The 23539-nt window shown below is 42.5% G+C and overlaps 1 protein-coding gene across 1 annotated transcript in view; it reads left to right on the forward strand.

The window, feature by feature from the left end:
- The window catches only part of NHEJ1 (non-homologous end joining factor 1), a 71422-nt gene that overhangs the window by 38026 nt on the left and 9857 nt on the right, over window positions 1–23539 (forward strand). The window lies entirely within an intron of this gene.

Raw genomic sequence — 23539 nt, forward strand, 5'->3', positions numbered from 1 at the left:
CCTCCTCCTCCCCCTTCCCTCCTCCTCCCTCCCCCCTCCTTCTTCTTTATTTTAATATGGTGGGATTCTTTTGGAAAAGCTGTCCCCAGCCTGTTGGAGCCCCACTCACAAACCCCAGCCTTCTCCTAGAAGACCGGGTCTTTTTAAGTGGTTTGCGTTGAACACGTCGGAGGCCCCCAATGCCTGTGACAGTTTCTGTTAATTATAGAGGCTCTTTCCCCCTCTCACATTAGTCAAAGGAGTTTTGTGTGTTTTAACAGCGTTTTCCCTTGGCTTGAATAAGACTCTGTTCAGACATTTCCTAGCGCTGGTGAGTCGGCAGCACTCACTGGTACCCGGTAGCAACATTTCCTTCTTTGCTTCTCTAGGGGCTTCAAAGATTACAGTGGAGGGATGCTTCCCTGTGTGCCTGAAATGTAGTTGTTGCTGGATTACGGACATAGCTCTTATACAGTCAAAAACTTCTGCAATGTCTGGGCCTCAGATATAAAGTAGATGTGTGTGGAGATGTTCTCAGGTTTGTGGGTCTCTGCGCTGTCATTCCACTCCCAGCCCAACCCAATCCAGGCCCAAGAGAAGACTCCTCGTCCTGGCCGTCCTGACCGTAGCGTTAGATCACAGCAGAGCAGGGACCCGACCCTCCATTCCATGCACCCCAGCCCAGACCAGAATAACATCACCTAAGCCTTTGGAGCATTTATATTGCTGTTATCTTTAATATTAAAGTGCCCTTCTGTCTTGAAGCCCCCAAGAACGACATTTTGCTTGCTTAGACCAAGACATTCTAAATAGAAATCAGCCCTGGCACATGCTCTGATGGGGACTCCTCTGAGAGACCCATCTACCAGTCTGGCTAGGAGAGAGCAGGAGATCACTGAAACAAACAACATTCAACCAGAAATCCTATGTGGAGCTGTATTTTGCTGCATTTTGTTGAATGTAGGCAACCTGAATTTAGTCTGGGAGGGGATCAGCTGGGTCTCACAGGTGGAGCTGTGGGTAGAGGATCAAGAGACCTTCACGAGCAAAGCGTCCTTGGTCACACCACTTCTAATTGCTCGATGATCATCGCTTGTCCCATCGTGGGCTTTATTGTGTTTTCAGAGATTTACTTAGCCATGAATTTCTCCTTAAGAACATTTTGCTTTTGGAGATGCTTGTTTTCAGCTCCTGCACCCTTTTCCTAGCCTGGAAACCTCCCTGTCTGAGGCACTGATTTTATTTAGATGAGAACATTGTGGGAGGAGGATCTCGAAGAGTGATAGACTGACGAGTTCTGTTCAGGGCTTCTGCTAGCTTTGGTACTTAGAGTGAGAAGAATGAACTTTTTTGGAGTTTTAAATGGGTGACAGTCTTAATTCCCTTTTTTCCTAAAAGTATGGAATACTTAAAAATAATATCAGTTCTGGTTCTAGCAGAGTAGGTTTGACACTCAGGCTATCCAGGGAAGGTCAGTTAGCTAGCTCAGCTTCTCCATAGTTTATAGAAGACGGAACGAAGACCTGTGTTGGCAGAGTCATTGCTTGCAGGAAAGATGGGCATGGTGTGAAGAGAGGACGCTTTCCTACGTTAGAAAAACAAAAGCCTGAGAGCCCCTGAGTGGATGAACCTGGAGTCATATCCCTTCTCCGGAGCCCCTGAAGAAGGACAGAGCCATAGGAAGAGGGTTATAGAAATTCATAAAGATTCCACTTATGAAAAAGTTCTTGGAGCCAAACTCAAGGAAGCTGGTTCCCCACATGGAGTATAATTCCTCCATTCTCTTCCCCTTTTCTTTCCTGTCTGTCTCCCCCTTCCCAGTTTGTTTGGAGTCTGCGTTTCAGCATGTATTTGGTGCACCAAATGCAAAACATCTTCTTGCCCCGTGACTGCAGAGACTGCAGCGTTGGAAATTCTTCCTAAATTGCTGACATGGTTGTGCTGTACATTGTTTATATTTTGTGACACACGTTTAACAACATAAACTGTAATATATTAAGGTAAAACATTGAACAAGTGAAGCAGAGTCAAAAGATACTAGTGACATGTTTGGTTAGCACCGAGGAGGGAAAGGACTTTAACTTCATCACCGCCTTTTTCATGTGCCCTAAAGTGATAGATGCTTGTCTACCCTAGGCGTTTAAGGTGTAGAGTGTAAACAGTGTACCACATTAAGGCACAGGAGCTTTCAGTAAAACTGGGCCGCTAATTTCAGCAAAATCTTTTCATGTATTTTTCAAAGTATTTTTATTTGAAGTACTTTCAGATTGTGATTCTTGGTGTGATTCAGTTGTGGGGGGCGGCGGGGGGGCAGGTGTTTCATGCTCTACTGCATAGAGATTGGATCCAGACTTTTTATGCTTATTATTGTTAATTGTGAAAGTCATGAGTGTAAAGAAAGTGTAAAAGAGGGTGAAGGCATCAGGTTTAGAACAGAACTGAGTAGCCCAACCTCTGTGATGTTTGTTCCTGAAAACCTGTGGGTAGCCAGAGATGAGCATTTAGGGAAATAATATTGATGAATCCCTTTTTCTCCCTTCTTATCTGGACCTCTTGCAGCTGGATGCTTAGAATGGAAGTATGCTGACATTCACAGTCTCCAGGGATATGGACACATGGACACACACACACACACACACTCACCCTCTCTCTTGGGGCCTGCCTCAGCAAGCTGGCCTCCCATTTATCCTGCAGCAAGAGAAGGATGTAGGTGTATGCCTTTAGGAGGCTTCTAACAAGTTTAAGGGAAGCTCAAGTTCTCCCTTCTGACTCCTGGCTTTGCTCTTAGAGAGACTACAGTTTATTGGCCAGTTTGGAGTGTAAAGGTACACAGTTAGCTGGGATAGAATCAGAAAAAGTAATGATTTTTGTCTGTGTGGCATTTATGCTTGGCAAAGTGCTTTCATACTTACATTGTCTTCTTTTGGTTATCTTTGTGAATTAAGGCAGCATTTTTGTATTATTACCGCTATTTCATAGATGAGGAAGCTGGGGTCCCTGAGGTTCCCAAGGTTACATAGCAAGTGAGCAGCAGAGCCAAGACTCAAACCAGGTCAGTTTAGATTGTTCCATTAAGTTAAGCTGGTCACCTGGTCTTCTACCTTATGACTCTTGGTTTGACCAAGGGCCAGGGTTCAAAAGGATAAGCTCCCCAGTGTTCTCTCCATTCAGTTTCAATCTCTGTTATATTTTTCACTATTTTTAGCATTTTTTTCTTTCTGACACTTCCTTTTTCCTCTCTATCCCTACTTCTCTGACCCCCACTTTCAGAGACTGCCTTATTTGCTTTCCTAGAAATTCCTCTTTTAAGGCTTTCGGGAACTTTGACCTACCAGTAGTAACTACGTTTAAGAGAGTGTTTAAAATCTCTCCTGCCCCTCTCATTCATCCCCCACCCCCAAAGCGTGGCCTCGCCCCATCCTGCCATCATGCTGGCCAAGCGCGTGGGGCAGCTGTGGTCAGTCCCATTTATAAAACTGGTAAATATGGGACCGGTTTCTGTCCCCTCCAAAGGTCAATATTTGTGCAGAGTTTAATTTTAACTTAACAAGCAGTTGTTTTCTGCAGCTGCCCTGGTGTGTTGTGTTGTGTGTGCTTTCCTTTCCCCTCCTTCCCACTGACTATACGCGCCTGTGTGTGTGTATCTGTGTTCACACTGTAGACTTAGTTCTGGTCTTCAGAATCTGCAGCCCACGGCCTTGGCCTGGCTCTCATGAAGGGTATTTGGGCTGAAAGGAGCTAGATAAAGGACCTAGCACGTGGAGATAACAGACTCTTTCTAGGGGTTAGGTGGCAGAGAACACTCTTTAGTGTCTTATAATCCTAATGTCATCATCATATCTTCCTTTGCAGGAGACATTCTGGAATGCAGGCTTTGAGAGAAATGTTCCTCTCTTTTAAAATCTGCACTGTCCCCTTACATTGCTTTCTGAGGCGTGTTAACCCCCTTTTCTAAGAACCCTGGGTTCTAATTTCAGCAGCCGCTTCGTGAGGAAGATGAGGGAAATGCATAAGATCATCTCCTAAGGCCTTTTCCAGCTTTGAATAGTCTCCGATTTTATGAATAATAGGACATTGGACTGGGTATCAAGAGTAAATTCTATTCCAGTTTCTAGCTTTAAAATCATGTAAGAAACGATTTTTCCCTCTGGTCCTTAGTTGAGGGGATATGACCTTTGTTCCTTACAAGGATTTTGTGCGAACGGATGAGATTTTATTCAAAAGAACTCTGAGATGTTTAAATAAAGAGAAGGACTTTAATACTAAGCTCATCTTACCCACCAGTGTCCCCTTTCTCCAAGCTACTTGAGTTTCTTCTGCTTGTGAGCATGTCCCTGGCTTGGACAATATGTTCCTACAGGCGATCAGCCCGACTCGTCAGAGCCGTAGGATGTGCAGTGGTGGAGTAGCTATCACAGACAGTGGGATGCGGGCCCCAGCCACAGTGGCCACCTTATTACTCTTCCTTGAGCATACCAGACATGCGACCCACCTTAGGACTTCCACATGTGCCGGTCCCTTGGCTAAGAATGCTTCTTCCCCAGAGAGCCGCATGGCTCATTCTTTCTCTTCCTCTGGGCCTTCTGTCACATGCTGCCTTCTAGTTGAGGACCTCCCGGCCACCCTACCTAAAATTCCATCCCCACCTCCATCCCCACCCCACCAGCACTTTCCTGCTCCGTTTTTCTCCTTAGCACCTATCAGTACCCAACGTACCACAGATGTTACTTTTTATTATGTTATTTTTCTCTCCTGCAAAGGCATGGATTCTCAGCGAGGGCAGGGGTTTCGTCTGTGTGTTCATTTCAGTCTCCCGAATACCCCTAGAACAGGGCCTGGCACAGAATGTGCTTGTGAATGCATGGAAGGGAGGGAGGGAAGCAGGGAAGGAGTAGAAGGCTCCCCAAACTGGTGATTCTTCACAGGGGTACGTAACCCATGGAGGAGTGGTCAGAATGATTTGGAGCCCTTTTCAAACCATCCACACTCCTGCCAAAAAAATTCCGATATGTACCCCCTCTACCCCAGGATGGTTAGGAATCATTGCATAATGACCTGTAGTTACTGATGAAAATATGCGGTATGCCTCTTGTTTGTTGGTGGAAAAAAAGCTGAGAACCACTGTCCTAGGCAGCCTGACAGACCTGTCCCCTCCTGGCCTGTGACTTGCAGGCAGCCCTCATGGCTAGGAGGAGATTTGTTGTTTTTCTCCCTCTTCCTACCTTTCTCTACCTCCTATATACCCTCAACCCATGCTTCCTTGCCCCTCCCCTTTCCTTTATTCTCAGCCAGACATCCACCCGCCTCCAGCACACAGAGGCTGCCTACATTGTGAGTGGTTGTAGTTGGGACACAGAGAGCCCTTGATGGCAGCAAGCGCTTCTTGTGACATCAGCTCTGTGGCTTTAGGGGGAAGGCTGTGGCTCCGGGTCCCCAAGGGAGGGGGCTGTTTTTCTCTTCTTGATCGTTCACGTTGGTGCCCGTCTGACTTATAAACTTTAATGGCCAGTTTTAAAGGTTACTGCCATGGGGCACCTTTGTTGCCAGTTTTAGTTTTTTAATTTGGAAACTTTTTCCCCTTGTGGTCTTGAGAGGAAAGATTTGGGGCCATTTGGGGCTGAGAATTGGTATTTGTGGGTGATGATGAGATAGCACAGCAGCATTCTGGTTCTGGTTCCAATAACCAGAACCCCTGGCGTGTTATCTCCAAAGGCCCAAATGAACCCCCAAATGAGAAGGAGAAGACTGACATTGGGATCTATAGTCTTAGGCAGCATCGGGCAAGGATATAGAGAGTTGGGAGTTTATTGGGCTATCTAAGAAGAATGGTAACCATAACACTGAGACACTGGGAAAGAAAGGAGATTTCTTATTCTTATTCTAAGCGTCTTAACTCTTCTTTCTCCTTGGTTCCAGTCTTTTGCCCTGAATCTGAACACCATTGACAATGGTCAGGTTTAATTGGAATAGAGACAAGGCTTCAGATATAGAATGATAGTCGAGAACTGCCCCGGGGTAGCACTGATACAGAACTAACAGAGAAAGCTTCACTGAGTCTTTTTCCCAAGAGGAAGCTGCAATGGAAGGACGGGAAAGCTCAGATCTGCAAGATATGCAGTACGGGGACAGGTCCTTCTGGACATGATATAGGGTCTTGGATTCAGATCTCACTCCTAGCAGTTCTTCCTAGGCCAAACAAAGCTGAATTTGCTTCTTATTCCCTGTGTTGCAGGGCGGGGGAGGAGGTGTGGGGGTTGGCTCGGGGCTGGGCCACAATTAGTGACCTGGAAGCTGGGCTGGGCACCCAGAGGCTATAAATAGCCGACATGGAGCAGTCGCTGAGCTACTCGAAGCCCAGCCAGACTAGCCGCGTTTCAAGTGGTCTGGGTGGGATTTTTTTTCTCCGTTAACCATTTGTACATCTGGTTTCCTTAATGCTGGTGGGGGCAAAGGAGGAGGGTGGGGTTGTGAACAGAACCAGGAGTTCATATGTGGAGTAGTAGCTCCTTGATTAGTTTTGCTATTTGTGTATCTTGGAGCTTCTAGAGTACTTAGTAGGCATCTGGGAGTAGGCATGATAACTGCTAGAACATAGCCACGCAGATTATCTGGGAGTAGACCAAGGTTTCTTATTTCTCAGTACCCTGTGAAACTCAGTACCACAGTACCTCAGTACTCAGTACCACAGCCCCTCTGTCGCAGCCAAGCCGATCTGCCCACGTTCCTTACAGGCATTACTCATTCTTGCTTCTCTGCATTTGTTCCTGTCATCTGCCTTGGATTTGAAGTCAGATGCTTTGATTTGAATCCATTTCTTCCACTTATTTGTTTATCTATCACTTGGACGTATTATTTAAGCTTCCTGGACTTCTGTTTAGTTCATCTGTCACTGAGTAATTTTGATAGAATACAACCTAAGGTTTTTTTCTAGCTTTTATGAACCCATAAATTGATTTCAGTCAGTCCATTTCTATTTTTCTTCTTCAAGAAGAAAACTCACCTCTGCCAGGAAGCCTTCCCAGAATTATCAGTTCGATCTTCTCTTCCTCTCATTTCACAGACCATTAGTGGTTATATAAGTAGCATATCCTATTTTCTCTTGCATTTGTCAAATGTTTCTTTGCAGTTATTTTCTCGCTATTTTCACATATTTATATTTTGTCTGTTCAAGTAGATTACAAGTTCTTAAAGCAGGAAACCATATCTTCTTGGCTCTGCCACTCACAGCACCTACTGTTAATGTTGCAGGCACCAGTGAAGCCCACTAAAACTTCCTGAGAGGCAGGCGGGCAGGCGAGTTTGGAGTGGAATGGGAAATAGGAAGAAATGAATATGTTTTCAGCAAACTCCACTTTGAGAGGTGTCTTTGTTAGAGTAAAATGGAAAGTGGGGAATGAGAACACAGACGGGAGATTTCACGCACTTCACCGAACCCCAGGGTTCCAGTCCCACTGCATTGCTGACTCTCTTTCTCTCTCCTTTTCCTTCTTTTACCTTCTTTTTAAGGTGCTTTTACTTATGGGCACAGTCTGAATGAGTGGGTTTTTTGGACACTGCTTTTATAACACTGAGTATGGGGCTGTATTTTGCATAACAGCTAAAGGACTTTCTGTTGCAAGCATAGGCTCTTTGTATTAGGTTTCAGTTCTTGAAATTTCAGTAATCCATCTGTTTGCGGACCTCCTTTATGCCTGAGGATGAGGATAATAACACTCGTTGGTATCTGTGAAAATGCATATGACATTGTTTTCTCTGAGTCCAAGGAGAACAGTGTCTCTCCTGGTTGGCTTTCCTGTCACTGGCTTTGATCTTCCATCCCTTGTTTCATTTTTTCTCCTACTTTGAGCTCTTGGGACCAGGCTAAACAATTCCTCCCCTCTTGGGTGTTTACACTCTCCTAACATTAGCTGAATGTTATCATGTCTAGTCTCAGACGTCACTTAGGCCATCTGCCTGGCTTATGCCCCCAATCACTCCTTTTTCATCCTTTCTTTCCTCTCCCTCCCCAAGTCAGTTGTTACTCTTCCTGGAACCCTCTCAAGATTATCTCTACAGTTTTGGTGCCAGAGTGCCCGATACTGGGCATATGAACCAGGCGAGGTCTCCTTAAACCATGGGAAAGAGACCATGTCTCTATCTTCAAGGCCTGATGCCTTTCAGCCCTGGAATTTGAGGCAAAGAACTTGATTTTGTTGGTATTATCTATTTTTCAGTTCAATCACGTAATAAACATTTATCGAGTACCAATCATATGCTGACTTCTTATTAGACACTAATAGTATAATCCTATTTTACTAACCTGAGCAGACACTTAAGTAATTACTGCTTGTAAGGCATTATGTTAGAAGATGAGGGTTCAAGAATAACTGAATCCAGAATTTGCTCTCAAGGAGCTTATAACCCAGGGGAAGGGTCAGGCATGTAAATACTGAACTGCAATGAGATGTAGAAAAAAACTGAGAGCAAATGTAGGCCCAAGTAATGTGCTTTGGAAGAAAAGAATTAAGAAGATTTAACTCTGGCTTTTTGAAGGAGTTAAGTTTGTATTAGGTTTCAGTTCTTCTAGTTTCAATAATCCATCGATAATCAATAATTCCAGCAGGAAGGGCTTAGTTCCTTTGAGAAAGAGAAGAAATTTGAGCTGGAGCTTGAAGGATAAGAATTTCCCTAAGTAGAGAATGTGAAGAAAGGATATTAGAGTGAACAACATTCGTTTTCTCTTTCCAGAAATAAGTCTTTGAGAGAATGGGAAAAAAGCATATTCAAAGAACAGCACTATTTCTTCTTTAAATATTTTTGAGTGCCTACTATGTGCTGGCCACTGTTGTAGATGCAGTGATAGACCAATGACCAAAACAGTTTTGCTGTTATAAAACTTACAGTCTAGTGAGTTGTCAAAATGCATGTGGAATTTTTTTTCTCCATCCCATTGCTATTATCATTCACCACGCTTCTTACTGTGCTAAGCCCTATGAACTAAAAAAAAAAAAGTCTCTTACTTCTCTAGTCATTGTCACCTCCTTGTTTGGTGTCATCTATGTCTTTCTAGATTGTTTCTTAGCCAGATTTTTGACAGGTCAGTAACTGAGTCCAGATTCTTAGGCAGTAATGATGATTTGTTACTTTCGATAAACACCCCGTGCCATTAGAAGATTATGAGGTGTCTTATATTTTAGTGTTATTTTTATTTTACAATATACATTTGAATTATTTGAAAGTTATTCATCTTTATGATAGTAAAAAAAAAAAATGGTAACTATTAAACTAGAAAATGTGATTAACCAGAATATCCCCTTCTCAGTCAAGCAAATGTTTAGTATTCACTATGATCATGTTTACCTTGGCTGAATCTTCTCCGTTTCTTTCAGCTGCTGTGCTGATTCTCAGGGCCCCACTTCTGCCCAGCTGATGTGTGTTTCTGTTTTACTCATGGTCTCTTCATGGCTTTAGGCCATTTTAATTTGGTCAAGTTAAGCCTTTCTTCCCAAGTCTGCAATTGCCTTTGCCTCAATTCTAAGAGAGGCTGACAGTAGGAATGAATCCAAAATTCCATTCATTTTATATTCACCACATCTGGGTTTCTTTTAGCATCATTTTCCCCCTTGAGAACATTTTCAAGGTTCTCCTAATTTTCTAGTGGTTTTTTTTTTCCCTTTTCTTTCTTTCTTTCTTTTTTTTTTTTTTTTTTGTGGTGGTGGAGGGGTGCCTTTTGGAAGATTACTAAGACATTTCCAGGACTGATTATCTAGTCTTGAGTCTATTTATATATATATATCCCTCCTCCTCTACCACCTTCTCTCATTCAGTAAAATCATTTCCCTTTCCTCTCTTCATTTACTGTGTAGGCATCTTATTGTTGGTGATACTTACCCTCTGTTCCCCTTTATTATCCAGGGAACCATTGATTCTCCAAAGGGGAGTCTTGTTGTGTCTTGCATTCTCTTGTAAGGGACTACGGTAGGTAGAGAGAGCAGCAATTTGTTTTCATGTCTCCCGATTTCATTTAAGTAACTACCCTCGTTGTGTCAGTTCTGGAGATGGCTAGACTTCGGAAATGGTCAGCGCTGGTCACAACCACTAGGGGACACTCTGTTTCCCTTAGCTCTTTTGGCCTATTGTGAGGAGAAATGTCCCTTTTCCTTTAGCCAGTCTGTTTCTGGTCGTGGGGCCACCACATTTGGCCCTGTAGGTTGTACATTGCACAACTCCAGGGAGTTCCATTCACATAAAGTAAGATGCCGCTGGAGTCATGCAATGCAGTGTCCCTGCCTTTAGGTCAACCAAGGTATTTTGTTTTTCAAACCTTACGCAAAACAGAACCAAAAATACCAAAACCAGAACCCAACGCCCCCACCCCGAAAGTTTAGATAGGAATTAATTCTTCCCCACATTGTTATTACATTATTCATATAGGTAACGCAAGTTCTCTTAAACAAACAAGTACCTTACATGTGTGTGCTCTGGAGTTAGGCAGACCTGGATTTGAATCCTGACTGTACCTTTTACTAGCTATGTGACCTTGGTTGAGCTTATTATTTATCTTGTCTAAATGGAGAATCCAGCGTCAGGTGGTATGGGTTCAAAACCTGGTTCTACTCGGTTACTAGCTGTATGACTTTGAGAAAGTTACTTAATCTATCTGGCTTCAGTTTCTTTTTGTATAAAATGGGCATATTAATGCTTCTATAGAGTGAGAGCTCAATATGTAACATACTGAGGTACTTTTCATAATGTCTGGCACAGAGTAAACATTCGAAAGTATTGGTTATGTGTGTAATTATTGTTATTCTCATGTTTCATTTCTTTTAGTAATCAGTATATTTAATGAAGATGGTATCCTCTTGGTTCAATATTTATGTATATAAACTAATTTGAAAACAGTTTTCATTATTCTTAGACTGACATATCTTCCCCTACCCAAACAAGCAAACAAAACAAAAAGGAGTTCACATTAAAACAAGAATGAGATCCTCTCCTGCTATCACTCGGCAAAAATTAAGATAGATTATTATAGCTTTGGCAAGAGTATGGGGAATTGGGCATTCTTTATCCAGTTTTGGTGGGAGGGTAAATTGATACATTATTTTGGAAAGCAGTTTTGGGGCAGTATCAGATATGTCAGATATATATTCCTAGCAGATAGGAATGTAATCTGTAGAATTATTAACATGTGAAGATGTGCACAAATATGTTCAAAGCAGTAATTTCTAATCCTCTAATGAGGAAGTTCTTATTGCCCTCAAGAATTTGACTGAGGGCTCTAGGCCTAGCTGTGCTAACCTTGCCCAAACTTCACTCTTGAAGTTTTCCTTAGCTCCTGGACCTTTGAAAACCCTATTCTCAACTCCTGATAGAGATGGGTCTGTTTAGTTGACTTCCTGATATTAAAACCGGTGCTGTTCTTTGGTGAAGCTTAGAAAATTATCTTTTTGTTCTAGACTAGTTCTAGCCTAGGGTTGGTAATTATGGCGTGACTTCTAGTGGCATTGCCACATTCCCGGCAGATTCTCACCTGCGTCCATTTTCTTGTCAAAATAACAGAAGGCTTCCTTCTTCTCTTGTTCTGAAGATCTATGTCCAATACAGCACCGCTCTGCTTAGCAGCCCTCCCCCTGGATCCCACCTTCCCAGTGGAGGAGCACGTCCTGCGCTTTCTCATTCTGTCTTCTTTTCCCACTCATCCCCGGTTTCTGAACCCTTCCACTGCGCCTTCTGGAATTAATAGTGTATCATCAGCAACATCTTAGCTCAGCTCTTCTCTGAGCGTTCCTTTCTCCTTTTTCCTCGGAAGCCTGGCTTTCCCTTGAGCACACTGTTTTCTCTTCTGCCCTCTTACATGGTGGCTATTTCTTCACCGATTAGTACTCTTACCAAGAGTATGGAGGTCGTGACGTACGTGTCCTCCTTGCTTCTAATTGCTGCCTTCGAACCATTATCCCTCCTCTTCCCCCAAAAGCCCATCTTTGAATCTCACATCATCAGATTATATCTCATCCAGAACCATTCATCGTCGTTGTAATGCACTGACTCTGAGTCATCCCCACTCATTTCTTGAGGACTTTAGCTCCTGACTCACTGCCACTTTCTCTGGTCTTCTCTAATTATGTTGACTTTTGTTCTAACTCATTCATCGATTTCTACAGACACGCTGTAGAGCATGTCTGTAGGGTTTTCAACAAGGGGAGATTTTGTCCTCAGGGAATTTTGGCAATGTCTGGAGATATTTTTGGTGGTTATAATTAGAGAAGTACTGCTAGCATCTAGTGTAGTGAGTAGTGTCCAGGGACGCTGCTCAGCATCCTTTAGTGCACAGCATGGCCCCCCATGACAGAGAATTATTCAGCCCAAAGTGTCAGTAGTGCTGCTGTTTAGAAACTCTGCTCTAGAGTCTAGTCTAGACCTTGTCATCACCAATAACTGCAACACCCCCATAAGTTCAATTTTACACATCCTGCTCTCAAACCACTTCCTTCTCTTACCGGTCCTGCTCTCTTTCTCTACCTTGACTCAACATTCCTTTAATCCCACGGAGACCTTCAGTCCATTAATCTCACCTTCCTTTTCATTGTCCTGACTCCTTCGATGCCCTGCTTCCTTTCCTTACCTAGCTTCTATGGTCAGTCATAATCACTTCCCTGCATATGCTCTTGATGCTACTGCTCATCTCTGGTGTCGTGTACAGTTAAACCCCACTTTTCTACCTCTTCCAGATCTGCACATGCAGCCAAATATAGTAAAGAAATAATAATAATAACCATGCTGACTAGTTTCAATTTAAATTCTTGACCACGAACCTCAAATGCGCCCTTAATACTTCCAGGCAATCACATCATGATATTTCCCTAATCCACTCACTCTGCCATCATTCTAGATGACTTTCACACCTTATTCTCTTTCTGCAAGCTCCTATCACCTTAACTTTACTTCCTATTTTGCTGGGTAAAAAAAGGAGAGTCAATCGGATGTGAATTTTAACACACTTACACCGTCACTCCTATTTACTGCTAACGTGTACACCCTCATACACTGCCTTTCTACATGTCCTTCCATTTGTGCATTAGATTTCATGTCGCCTATCAAAGAAATTTTTCCTGTAATTCTCCTCTCTCTTAATTTTTTGCTTTCTATAGTTTTATCATATTAACATACAAATGTACCATTATTTTTCCCATTTAAAAAATCTTCCTCTTGATACCCTGATTTGCCCACCTGTCACTACCCTACTTCTTTGCCCTCTTTGCCACAAAACTTCTTACAAGAATTGTCTATTTTTATTGTGTTCCTCTCTTCCAGTTCTCTCTTGACTCTTGTCAGTGGGGTTTTGACTTCCATCACTCCATCACGGAAGTTGTTTTTGAAAAGGTCACCACTGACTTTCTCATCACAAAACCAATAGTTAATTCTTGGTTCTCGTCTTATTTGGTCTACAAGAAGCCTTTGATATAGTTGGTCACTGAGTCCTTCACACACTTTCTTCATCTGGCTTCCACACTGTGTACTTTCCTGGCCTTATTTTCTACTTCTTGGTTACTTCTTCACAATCTCCTTTGCTGATTCCTTCTCTCTCTCTCTTTTTTTTTTTTCTTTTTTACTACGTCCAGGGTTCATTCCTTGTTCCTCTACTATTTTCTACCTACATTCACTCTGTGGGTGATTACATTCAATCTCATGGCTTTAAATACCATCTTTACACCTATATCTCCAGTTCAGATCTTGCCAAACAGCAGACTTATGTTTTCAGCTGCTTGTTCGACATTTCCATCTGAGGCATCTCAAACTCAACATACTCAGCTTGAATTCCTGATTTCCCCCACCGTCCTCTCCACACATACGCCAAGCATGCTTCCCCAATAACCTCCTTCTCAATTGACGGCAGCTCTATCCTTCCACTTGCTTGGGTTAAAAATCATGTTCGACTCCGTCTTTCTCTCGTACCCCAGGAAATCCTATTGGCTCTTTCAAAATAAATGCAGACTCTGCCACTGCTTCTGTCACCTGGATCTGAGCCCCGTTGTTTCTTGCCATGATAACTGCAGTAGCTTCCTGACTGGTGTCTGTGCTTCTGCCTTTGCTCTCCTACAGTGTTTTCTTCACTTGGATGCTGGAGCGATCTTTTAAAGTTCTTATAAGAGCTACCTTGGTAGTTGGACTCAATGGAAGTAGGAAAGGAAGAAAGCTGATTTGGCCATGTGTCCCTTAGTCTTTCTGCAGCATCCACTGCCCACTTTCCCTTTCTAAGAGGAGACCGATAGAGTCTTTCACATCCCTGGTGAGCCTTTCCTTTAGATCTTCTTTTAGGTGCCCTTCTACTCTGACAAGTGGCTTTTGGGGTGGAGGGGGCCGGTGTTATTCCCTGGGGTGGGAATCAGAGGGAATAAAATTTCTCTCCCATTTTCTTTCTCTGTTTTGGTGGGTTGGAGGGCCGAAGGCTTGACAGATAATGTTTTATTATCAACAGGTGTTCAAGATGCCCTGTAACCAGAGCCTAGATTTGGTCCTTTCTTCATCCTCTCACCTGGAGATGAACCCTGGAGTAGCTGCTGTGTTCCCTAGGGTCAGCCTGGTGTCAGGGCTGCCTGTTCTCGCCTCCTAAGTGAGCCTGAGGATAGGGGGTTAGCATACTCAGTGGGAATCTTAAACCCACAAGATTATGGCTTTCTGCAAGGAAGTGGAGTGTATCAGTTAGGAAATGCTAAATTAGGTAACTAGGGCATTCTCTCCTCAGTGAAACCTAGATCCAAAAGAATGCAAGATGTACTATGTAACTACAAATGATACGGCCATGTTAGAGTACCAAGTCTATAGACAGGAGACAGACCACGGAGTGCTCAGTTCAGGGCTAAGGGACTAGAAGTCTCAGGAAGCAGCTTTTAGCCTCAATCCTGTTCACACCAACGTAGGGAAATTTCCTCCTAATCAGGCCTGTCTTGACTCCTCTGTGGATTTCACGCTTCTTTTGTCCAGCCCCCTTCTCCCACCACCCATCCTCGCCACTGCCACGGTACCACCAAACCCCTGTCCTGCCTGAGTCGAGGTCTGACTTGAAGTATATCTTTTAACTTCTCCTTTTTTTCCCATTCTCCATCTTTTTCTGGTATCTCTTTAACGCCTTGTTAGCCCTGCTTCATTTTCCCTAGGTACTAGATTTTAGAGTCATCATCGGACCATTTGGGGTCACATCCCTCCATTGCAGCCTCAACCATGGATTAGGCAGGTGCCCTGTTGTGAGTATTTTGAGCTAAACTAGTGGTAGATGACTCGGGCTTAGGAACTGACCTTCTACCATTTCAACTTCCTAACCCCACAACCTGCCAGTCTTCTCGACTTTCTGGAAAATGACTTAGTATCCAGAATTTTCTTTTGTTTTCTTGTTTCCTTCAACTGCTTGGAACCCTTGTCCTTCTTTAAACTCAGAGAATGGGGGGGCCAGGCACTACTGTAGGTCTCCAGAGTGTACCCCTCAATGAACTTGCCGTGCTTGGACTTCGGTAGTCACTACAGATGTTGTGTTAATTTTCACTTTTTCATTTGGATGTTTGATTTGGATTTCACTGTGTGTTTTAAAATATTTTTACTATAAGGTATTTAGTGCATATAAAAACATATGAAATATATAAGGATTAAAGGATAATAAAATAAACACCAGGTACCACCACCAAGAGGACCTCTGACAGTTTCGGTTTCTTCTCCTGGACATTTATGTCTCCCTTTTGCCCTTGCCCTCCCTAAGCCAAAAGATCTGCAGTCATTCTGATAGTGCTGAGACTTCTTCATTGATTTTCCACCCTGCTCCATTTTGTCTGGCTCCTACAAGCTCAATATCTAGAGATAAACTGCCCAGGTTTGCCTGCCAGGTTTAGCCACCGAGCAGAGAAAAGGCAGCTTTGCCCCCTCCCCTGAGGCATTTGACATTATTAGTATCCGCTACAGCAGGTTCATGGTGGTCAGCAGCCATGGGCTTTACAGAATCGAGAGTGTGCATACTCTGAGATATTAGGAATTTGTAATCTTGTGAAATGTTAATATACACAAATAAACACAGCATGTTATAAATATATTTCAGTAAGCTCATTTGTTTAAGGTATTATCTCAGCGTTTAACTGTAAGGAAGATCCCCCTCAATTAGTTTTAGTAAAAAGGAAAAAAGGAAATTGACTGAAAGGGCATGGGGAGAACTCTCGGTTCCTAATTTCAGGAGAGTTAACCATGCCTCGCAGGAACTGGAAAGGCAGCTTCTTTCTCTGTGATCTCAGGAGTGCTCATCTCTGCTCCTCACAGCCAACCCACTGCCAGTTTGTTTCTGCTCCTACAAACTATTGACTTACATGTGGTTTTGGCTGTCTTGCTCCTAACTCTGACTAGCTCTATATAGACCTTTCATTAAGCAGCCACTGTCATCCAATGAGAGTCTTTACAGCAGGTGTTTTTACTCTGGGGTCCATGGATCCCTTGAGAATCCATGCTTAGAATTTAAGGTTTCATGAACTGGGTAGGGAACAGATTGCATCTTTATTTTCATTAACCTGTAACTAAAATTTAGCATTTCCTTTTATTATAAATGTTAGCAAAAACCACTGTGGCTTTAGCAGTATCTGTGATTTTTGTCACCAGTAGAAATCACAGATATTTTCCTGTCATTTTATAGTCACTGCAGATATTGTGAAATATAGTTTATGCTAATCACTACTTGAAATTATGGTAGTTATTAGACCCACTACTGGTATCAATAAAGGAGCACATATGTTATTATATTATAAATTTGTTTTTTTCGTATTTAAATAGTGGCATTTTAATTAATTGGTTTCCTTGGTAATTCTATATATTTTATTTTATGCATTTAAAAAAGGTCTCCTGCCTTCATCAGACTGCCAGAGGAGTCCATGGCATAAAGCAAATAGACAGACAAACAAAACTAAGAATCCAGGTTCTTTGACTTTTGGGTCACATACCTGGCAGAGAAAATCTGGTCCAGGGACTGGGTTCTCTTGGATGAAGTGTCCACCCTTGCTCTAATTAATTAGCTGGGGCCAGGAGATTAGGGTCACATAGTACAGATTTGACCCCCTCCTTCATCTGGCCCTTCCAAAGGGGCTTTGAGTAAATAGCACATACTCTCAAAGAAGGAAGCTTAACTGAGTTGGCCACCTTAATTTACTCTGTAGTCAGTCGTATTTGATAGAGACAACAGTTTTCTTCCATAGTCATATTGTACCATCCATCTAGAAAATACGTGCTATTGATCATCAAAGAAACCAGGAAGTAGAGTGTAGCTATATCAATATGAATCCAGGAAGAGCTGAACTGTTGGTACTAGGTAGCATTATATTAGTATGGTGAGAAAATGTAGTTAATAGCAAAGTTTTGATGTTGAATGAAGAAATGTATCCCTTCCCCCGCCCCCCCCCCCATGATCCTGGATCCTGGGAGAGCCACTCTTTCCATACTCATTTTCTCCAAATTATAGGTGGTTCTATGTTGGACCCATCATGGATGGGCTCAGTGTATTCATCTAGGATTTGCAAAGTCCCTACACCAAGAGAACAGCATGATACTTACGACCTGCTCAGAGCGGGGCAAGGGAGATTAATGCTGAGGATGTGCCTTCACCTAACCTGGGGCTGAGTTAGGAATTTGTGTGCAGAGATTTCCAGCGAATCTCATTTTCCTGCGACAGTCTCACGCAGATTTAGCTACAAACATAATTTTCCACATGGCACTGTTTCTCCTTGCCAGCTTTCCTACAGTCGCATCATTAATTCTGATAGATCTGGCAGGAGTGATTTGAGCCAGGGCTATTAGTTGGCTGGGTCCTGTGGATTTCCCTCCTGTTTTCAGCTCAACCTGCTGTTCTGATTTAATGGACATACCTTGACCCCATTCCCACCCTCCAGATCCACCCCATGGCCTTGCTTCTGTTTACCTGTCGTGCAGGTTAAGAGCAGGAAGTTTGGGAGTGGACTGGGAAATCCCTGACAAGGATGAAAAATCCTGCCTGCTTTTTACTGTTTTCTCATGGCAGACTATATATAGACCTGTATCATAGAACTGAAAATATTTTGCCGAACGCACAATCATTCATTTATTTCTTTGGACCTAGAACAATCTGGCTCAGAGAAGATGCCAAGTAGGTGATTCTTGAATGAATAAATGTATTTGTTTCTGTGACTTGAGATTTTTCCTCTGAATCTGCATTCAGGACATTATCTCCTGCTATTAACCAAGGATTTATTTCATATTTGTGTGTTTGTATAAACACACACACACACACATATGCACACCCTTGTTCATTTAATACAGAATTTGAAGCAGCTTTTTAAATAATCCTTTGAATTTTATTATCTCCCTTGGCCTGCTCCAGAGAGTTTGCAGTAGAATATATTTACTGGAGACTACTAATTCAGCATTTCTAGACCTCAGGCTGGCTTTAGCAGGAAGCCCCCTTTGAGATGAAGTCAGGTTCAATGGTAGAGAAACTCAGACTATGGGAAGCAGCTGTCTGACAATCTCAAGGCACTGAATTCGAAAAGTGCTGAGAGCTCAGTACTTCCAGATCTAGTTATTTGAGTGCCAGGTTTAGTTATTCTCTGTGGGTTTAGGAAGAGTCTCACGTCCTACCCACCCCAGCCAGTATATCTTTCACTTAATACCAACTGTTCTTGCTCTTAGAATGCTGACATGAAGAGCTTTATAAGGAAAGAACTTGTAGAATTGGCTCTGAGGTTGTGCCATTGGCCCTAGCTTAAACTCCTCTGGACTGTGAGCATGGGAATGTAGGATTGCAAAAGGAAGAACCAAGGAGTCCCCAGAGCACCAGCCTCTTGCCTTTTAGACTCAGTGAGAAACTGGCAGCTAAGGGCTCATATCTAACTGCGCCAGTCAGAAGAGGGATAAACTTCTATCCCAAAGCTTTGTTGCAAATATAGATATAACCTCCATGAGGGCAGTGGCCATGTCTGTGCTCCCAAATGGAACTCCCAGCACCTACTTCAGAGCCTGGCACATAGTAGATATTTGGCAAATATATGCTGAATGAACCTGAACTCTAGGAGCTCACAGCCTAGTGGAGGAGATGGGAAATGAGCAAACAAATAATAGAACTTTATTACAGTTGTTTAGAGGAAAAAGAATAGAGTGCTATAAGAACAAATACTTTACATGACATGGTCAGGGGTCCAGGAGAAGTGACATTTAAACAGATCTAAAAGGTGAGTAGGAGCCAGCCACTGGAAGAGCAGGGGAGACAGATATATAGGAGATGCCCTTTAGCCCCCAGCCAGTTTGTAGTCATGACGAGGAGGAAGTCTGCATGCCTATTTATCTAGATTCTTGTAGGCTATTTATGGAAAAAAGAAGGGTCTACTGTTGATTCATAGTTAGTCTGTTCACCACTGCCCCCACCACACACCGTTCCTTACATATCCAGCTTTGTTTTCTAATGCCTTAGACCTAGTGTTATTGACTGGGAATCAAAGGCTCCAGTGTGTGCCTGGCCATGAAGAACAATTATTTGTTTATGCGTCTGATTCCCCAACCAGACTATGAGCTCCTTGAAGGCAGTGAACTCTGTCTTATCCTTAGGACACAGCACGCTATCTGGCATACTCAATTTTGTTTAATGATTGAATTAATAATAACAGTTAATACTTAGTGAGTGCTTTCTGTGTGCCAGGCAGTGTAGAGAGCAGTTTACATGTATTGTCTCATTTAACCCTCATCATAACTCTACAGTGCGGTAGTGTTATTATTCCCATTTTACAATGGGTAAAACTAAGGCTTAGAAAGGCAAAGTAATGGACTTGGGATTTGAGCATTTTAACTCCAGAACCCACACAGTTTTGCTGAAATAAAGTGCATTTTCTAGTTGCCTTCAGGGAGCTAAGATTGCTTGGAAATTTCACGGGAAAGGAATTAATACGTTCCATACCTTATCTCATTTAACAATTCTCACAACCACCTTTATTGATGGGAATTATTTTACTCATTTATAGAGAGAAAATTGAGGCCCAAAGAGATTAAGTCACTTGGACAAGACCATAAGAATGAATATGTAAGCGGTGGAGTTATTTTCAAAGCTAGGCCATGTGGCTTTAGATCCTGTGCTCTGTCCCCATTCTACGCTAACTCCAGTCACTCAGTCACTAGGCAGGAATCTGCTCCACTGATTATGTTAAAGTCCTTTAAAAGCTGTCCAGGCCTGTTGGAGCCCCAGAGTCTATTCCTATAAGAGGAAACAGGCAGAGGAGAGTGGGAGAATAGAGACTTTATCTTTTTTTTAAATTCTTTTAAAAATTGAGATATAATTCACATACCATAACATTTACCAAAAAGTATACACCAAAAGTGTACGGTTCTGTGGTTTCACAATATTCACAGGGTTGTTCAACCATAACTACTATCTAATTTCAGAACCTTTTCATCACTCCCAAAAAGAAACCCCGTACCCATTTGCAGTCATTCCCCATCTCCCCTACTGCCAGCTCTTGGAAATCACTAATCTACTTTCTGTCTCTATGTGGATTTGCCAATTCTGAATATTTCATACAAATGGAATCATATAATAGATGGTCTTTTGTGTCTGGCTTCTTTCACTTAGCATTATGTTTTCAAGGTTCATCCATTGAAGTAAGTATCAGTATTTCATTCCTTTTTATGGCAGAATAATATGCCATTATGTGGCTATACCACGTTTTGTTTGTCCACTTGTCGGCTGATGGACAGTTGAGTTGCTTTCACTTTGGGGTTATTATGAATAATGCTATGTGAACATTTGCGTATGAGTTTTCGTATGAACATATGTTTTCAATTCTTTTGGGTTATATAATAACTACATTTGACTTGTTGAGGCCCTGCCAAATTGTTTTTTTGTAGTAGTTTATCTTTTATTAATAAACTTTTAAAATTGAAATATAAGATGAATACAGAAAGTGCCCATATCACAAGCATATAGCTTGAAGAACTGTTACAAAATGAACATAGCGGTGTAATCAGCACCCAAATTAAGAACTAGAAAATTTCCAGTACTTAGCAGAGGGTGGCCACTCTCCTGACTTCCGATATGATAGATTAATTTTCCTGTTTTGAACTTTATATAAATGGAATCATGTGGCATACACTCTTTTGTGTCTGACTTTTCACTCAACAAAATGTTTATGAAATTCATCCATGTTGTGTGTAGCAGTACTTTGTTAATTTTCATTTCTGTATAACATTTCATTGTAAGACTGTACCATAATTTATTTATTCATTTGTGTTGGAGCTATACATAAAAGTGAAATGGTTGTTTCATAGTCGTGCATTTGCTTAGATTTAGTAGATACTGCCAGACAGTTTTCCACAGTGATTATATCAATTTATAGTCACACAGGCAGCATATGAGAGTTGCGGTTGTACCACATCCTTGTCAACGCTTGTATTATCTGTCTTTTTCCTTTTTGCCATTATAGTAAATACGTAGTGATGTCCTATTATGGTTTTGATTTCCCTAATGACTTACTGGTCATTTAGATATGACCAAGCCCTTTGCCAATTCTTTGTTGGGATATTTGTCTTCTTCTTATTGATTTCTAAGAGTTCTTCATATATTCTGGAAATAAGTCCTATGTTGGTTATATGTATTGCAAATATTTTCTCCTACTCTATAGCTTGCTTATTTCCTCTCTTAATTGTGTCTTTTGAGGAACAGGGTTCTTAATTTTAATGTAGTCCAATTTATCAGTCTTTTCCTTTATGATCTTTATCTACCTAAGGTCATAAAGATTGAGCCTTGATTGTGTGTGGTGGCGGGGAAGGGAGGGGAGAGAGATGTGGTTCATTATAGAGTAAGATTATGTAAGGTGGAGAGGACACTGTGTCACCCTACAGGGAGCAGGCAGGGTGGGGGCAGGGACCCCACGAGATCACAGCCACCATGGGCTGTGTTCCCAGCTGTCAAGCGTGTAATTGGAGTGAAAGAGAATCCTTTTGGTGGTAGATGTCCTACAGAGAATACTACCAGGTCCTCTAAATCACCTCTGTGCCCTACAGACCCAGCTAGCTGACTGTCCTCCCTTCCACTAAAACAGGAAAAAAAAAAAAAAAAAGGAATGAAATATGTAGTTACGCATAGTGCTCGTGGCCCAGGGCAGGGATCAGCACGCTCAGAGCCAGATGCCTGCCGTATAGCTGTGATTTGCTTTTTGTTACTAAACCTGATGCTTTTTTCTTTCTGATTTCTACCACATTGTTTCATTTCCATTTGGGAAAAGGATGGCAAGGTGGCAGAATTGGAGAGAGATCCTAAACTGTCATTCACACTTGTCCCCTGGTAGGCTGGTCGGAGTCTCGTCCCTGAGCCAGAGCTGACAGAAACTGCTTGTTCTTGGAGAAGGAATGGGAGTTGGGAGTAGAGAAAAGAGGGAATGAGGGTTGCTACTGCACTTTCCAAGGGTCTCTGAGGATTCATACCCCCCAGGAAACCACTTTTGTCCCCGCAGCCCCTTTGCTGCCCCTTAATCTCTTTCCAGGCTAGAAAGGCAGGGTTTGTGCTGGGGCCGGGTGGGGCTTTGGAGACAGTTTAGGCTCTGGCCCTCCAAGGGGGAGGGGGTAGTTAAGAAGTGAGCAAAGGGTCACAGCTTAGGCTGTACCATTTGCTTGTCACCTTGAGAAGTTCCACCTTGTCTAGCAAAACCTCCTTTCAGAGGCAGCCACCACAAAGGGCTCTTATGAGAGCAGCAGTCCCTGCCCCCGCCTTCACTTCCACTCCCTTTACCATTATTTTTCTTTTGGGGCAGAGCTGAGAGGCCTTCCTGCTATGACTTTGAGGGGCTGTACTAATTTTAAAAGGAGATTTAGAGCCTAGAGCCTCCCCATACCAGAGGTTCATTTTTCTGATTTTCTAGTACCATTGGAGGATACCAAGGGGTTAAGTCAGGCTTTCCTTCTCTGGAGGACATTTTCTTTTCCCTCCATCAGCCTCTTGAGCTATTCGGAGATTTAAGAAAGAAGGTGAGAGCTAGCATCTAGAACAACTAGACCTAAGAATAGGGACCAGCCTTCCTCTGGCGGGGTGTAGAGGGCAGAGAGAAATGGATGTCTCATTGGGTGATTCCAAGAGGCTTCATAGTGTAGCAGTTCAAGTGTACGCTCTAGAGTTCAGTTTCCTGGGTCTCCCACCTCTCCATTCTGCTACTTTCTAGCCGAAGTTTTGGTGAAATTACGTAACCTCTTTGAACCTTTGTCTTCTCATATACAAAATGAAAATGATTTCAGTGCCTAGCTGATAGGGTTACTGTGGAGATTAATCGAGATAATGTTTTACACGCTTAGCCTAATACCTAGTACTTTGAACGTATTCCAAAATGTTAATCTTACTCATATTATTCAAGCGTCCTGTTTAGACCTCTCTGTATAGTCTTTCTACTGTCTCCCTTCTCTTCTGACTGTGCCGTTCAGGGAGGTAGGTAGGCCTCAAGCAGAACCACAAAAATCTGAATAATATAAGTAAGACTGGACTTTATCTCAAACTATTTTGAACTCTGCACCTATCTTATCTACAATATATTTCCAGCGCCATGAGAAAGAG

The sequence above is a fragment of the Pteropus vampyrus genome, unplaced genomic scaffold (assembly GCF_000151845.1).
Source record: "Pteropus vampyrus isolate Shadow unplaced genomic scaffold, Pvam_2.0 Scaffold42, whole genome shotgun sequence".
Lineage (NCBI taxonomy): Eukaryota > Metazoa > Chordata > Mammalia > Chiroptera > Pteropodidae > Pteropus > Pteropus vampyrus.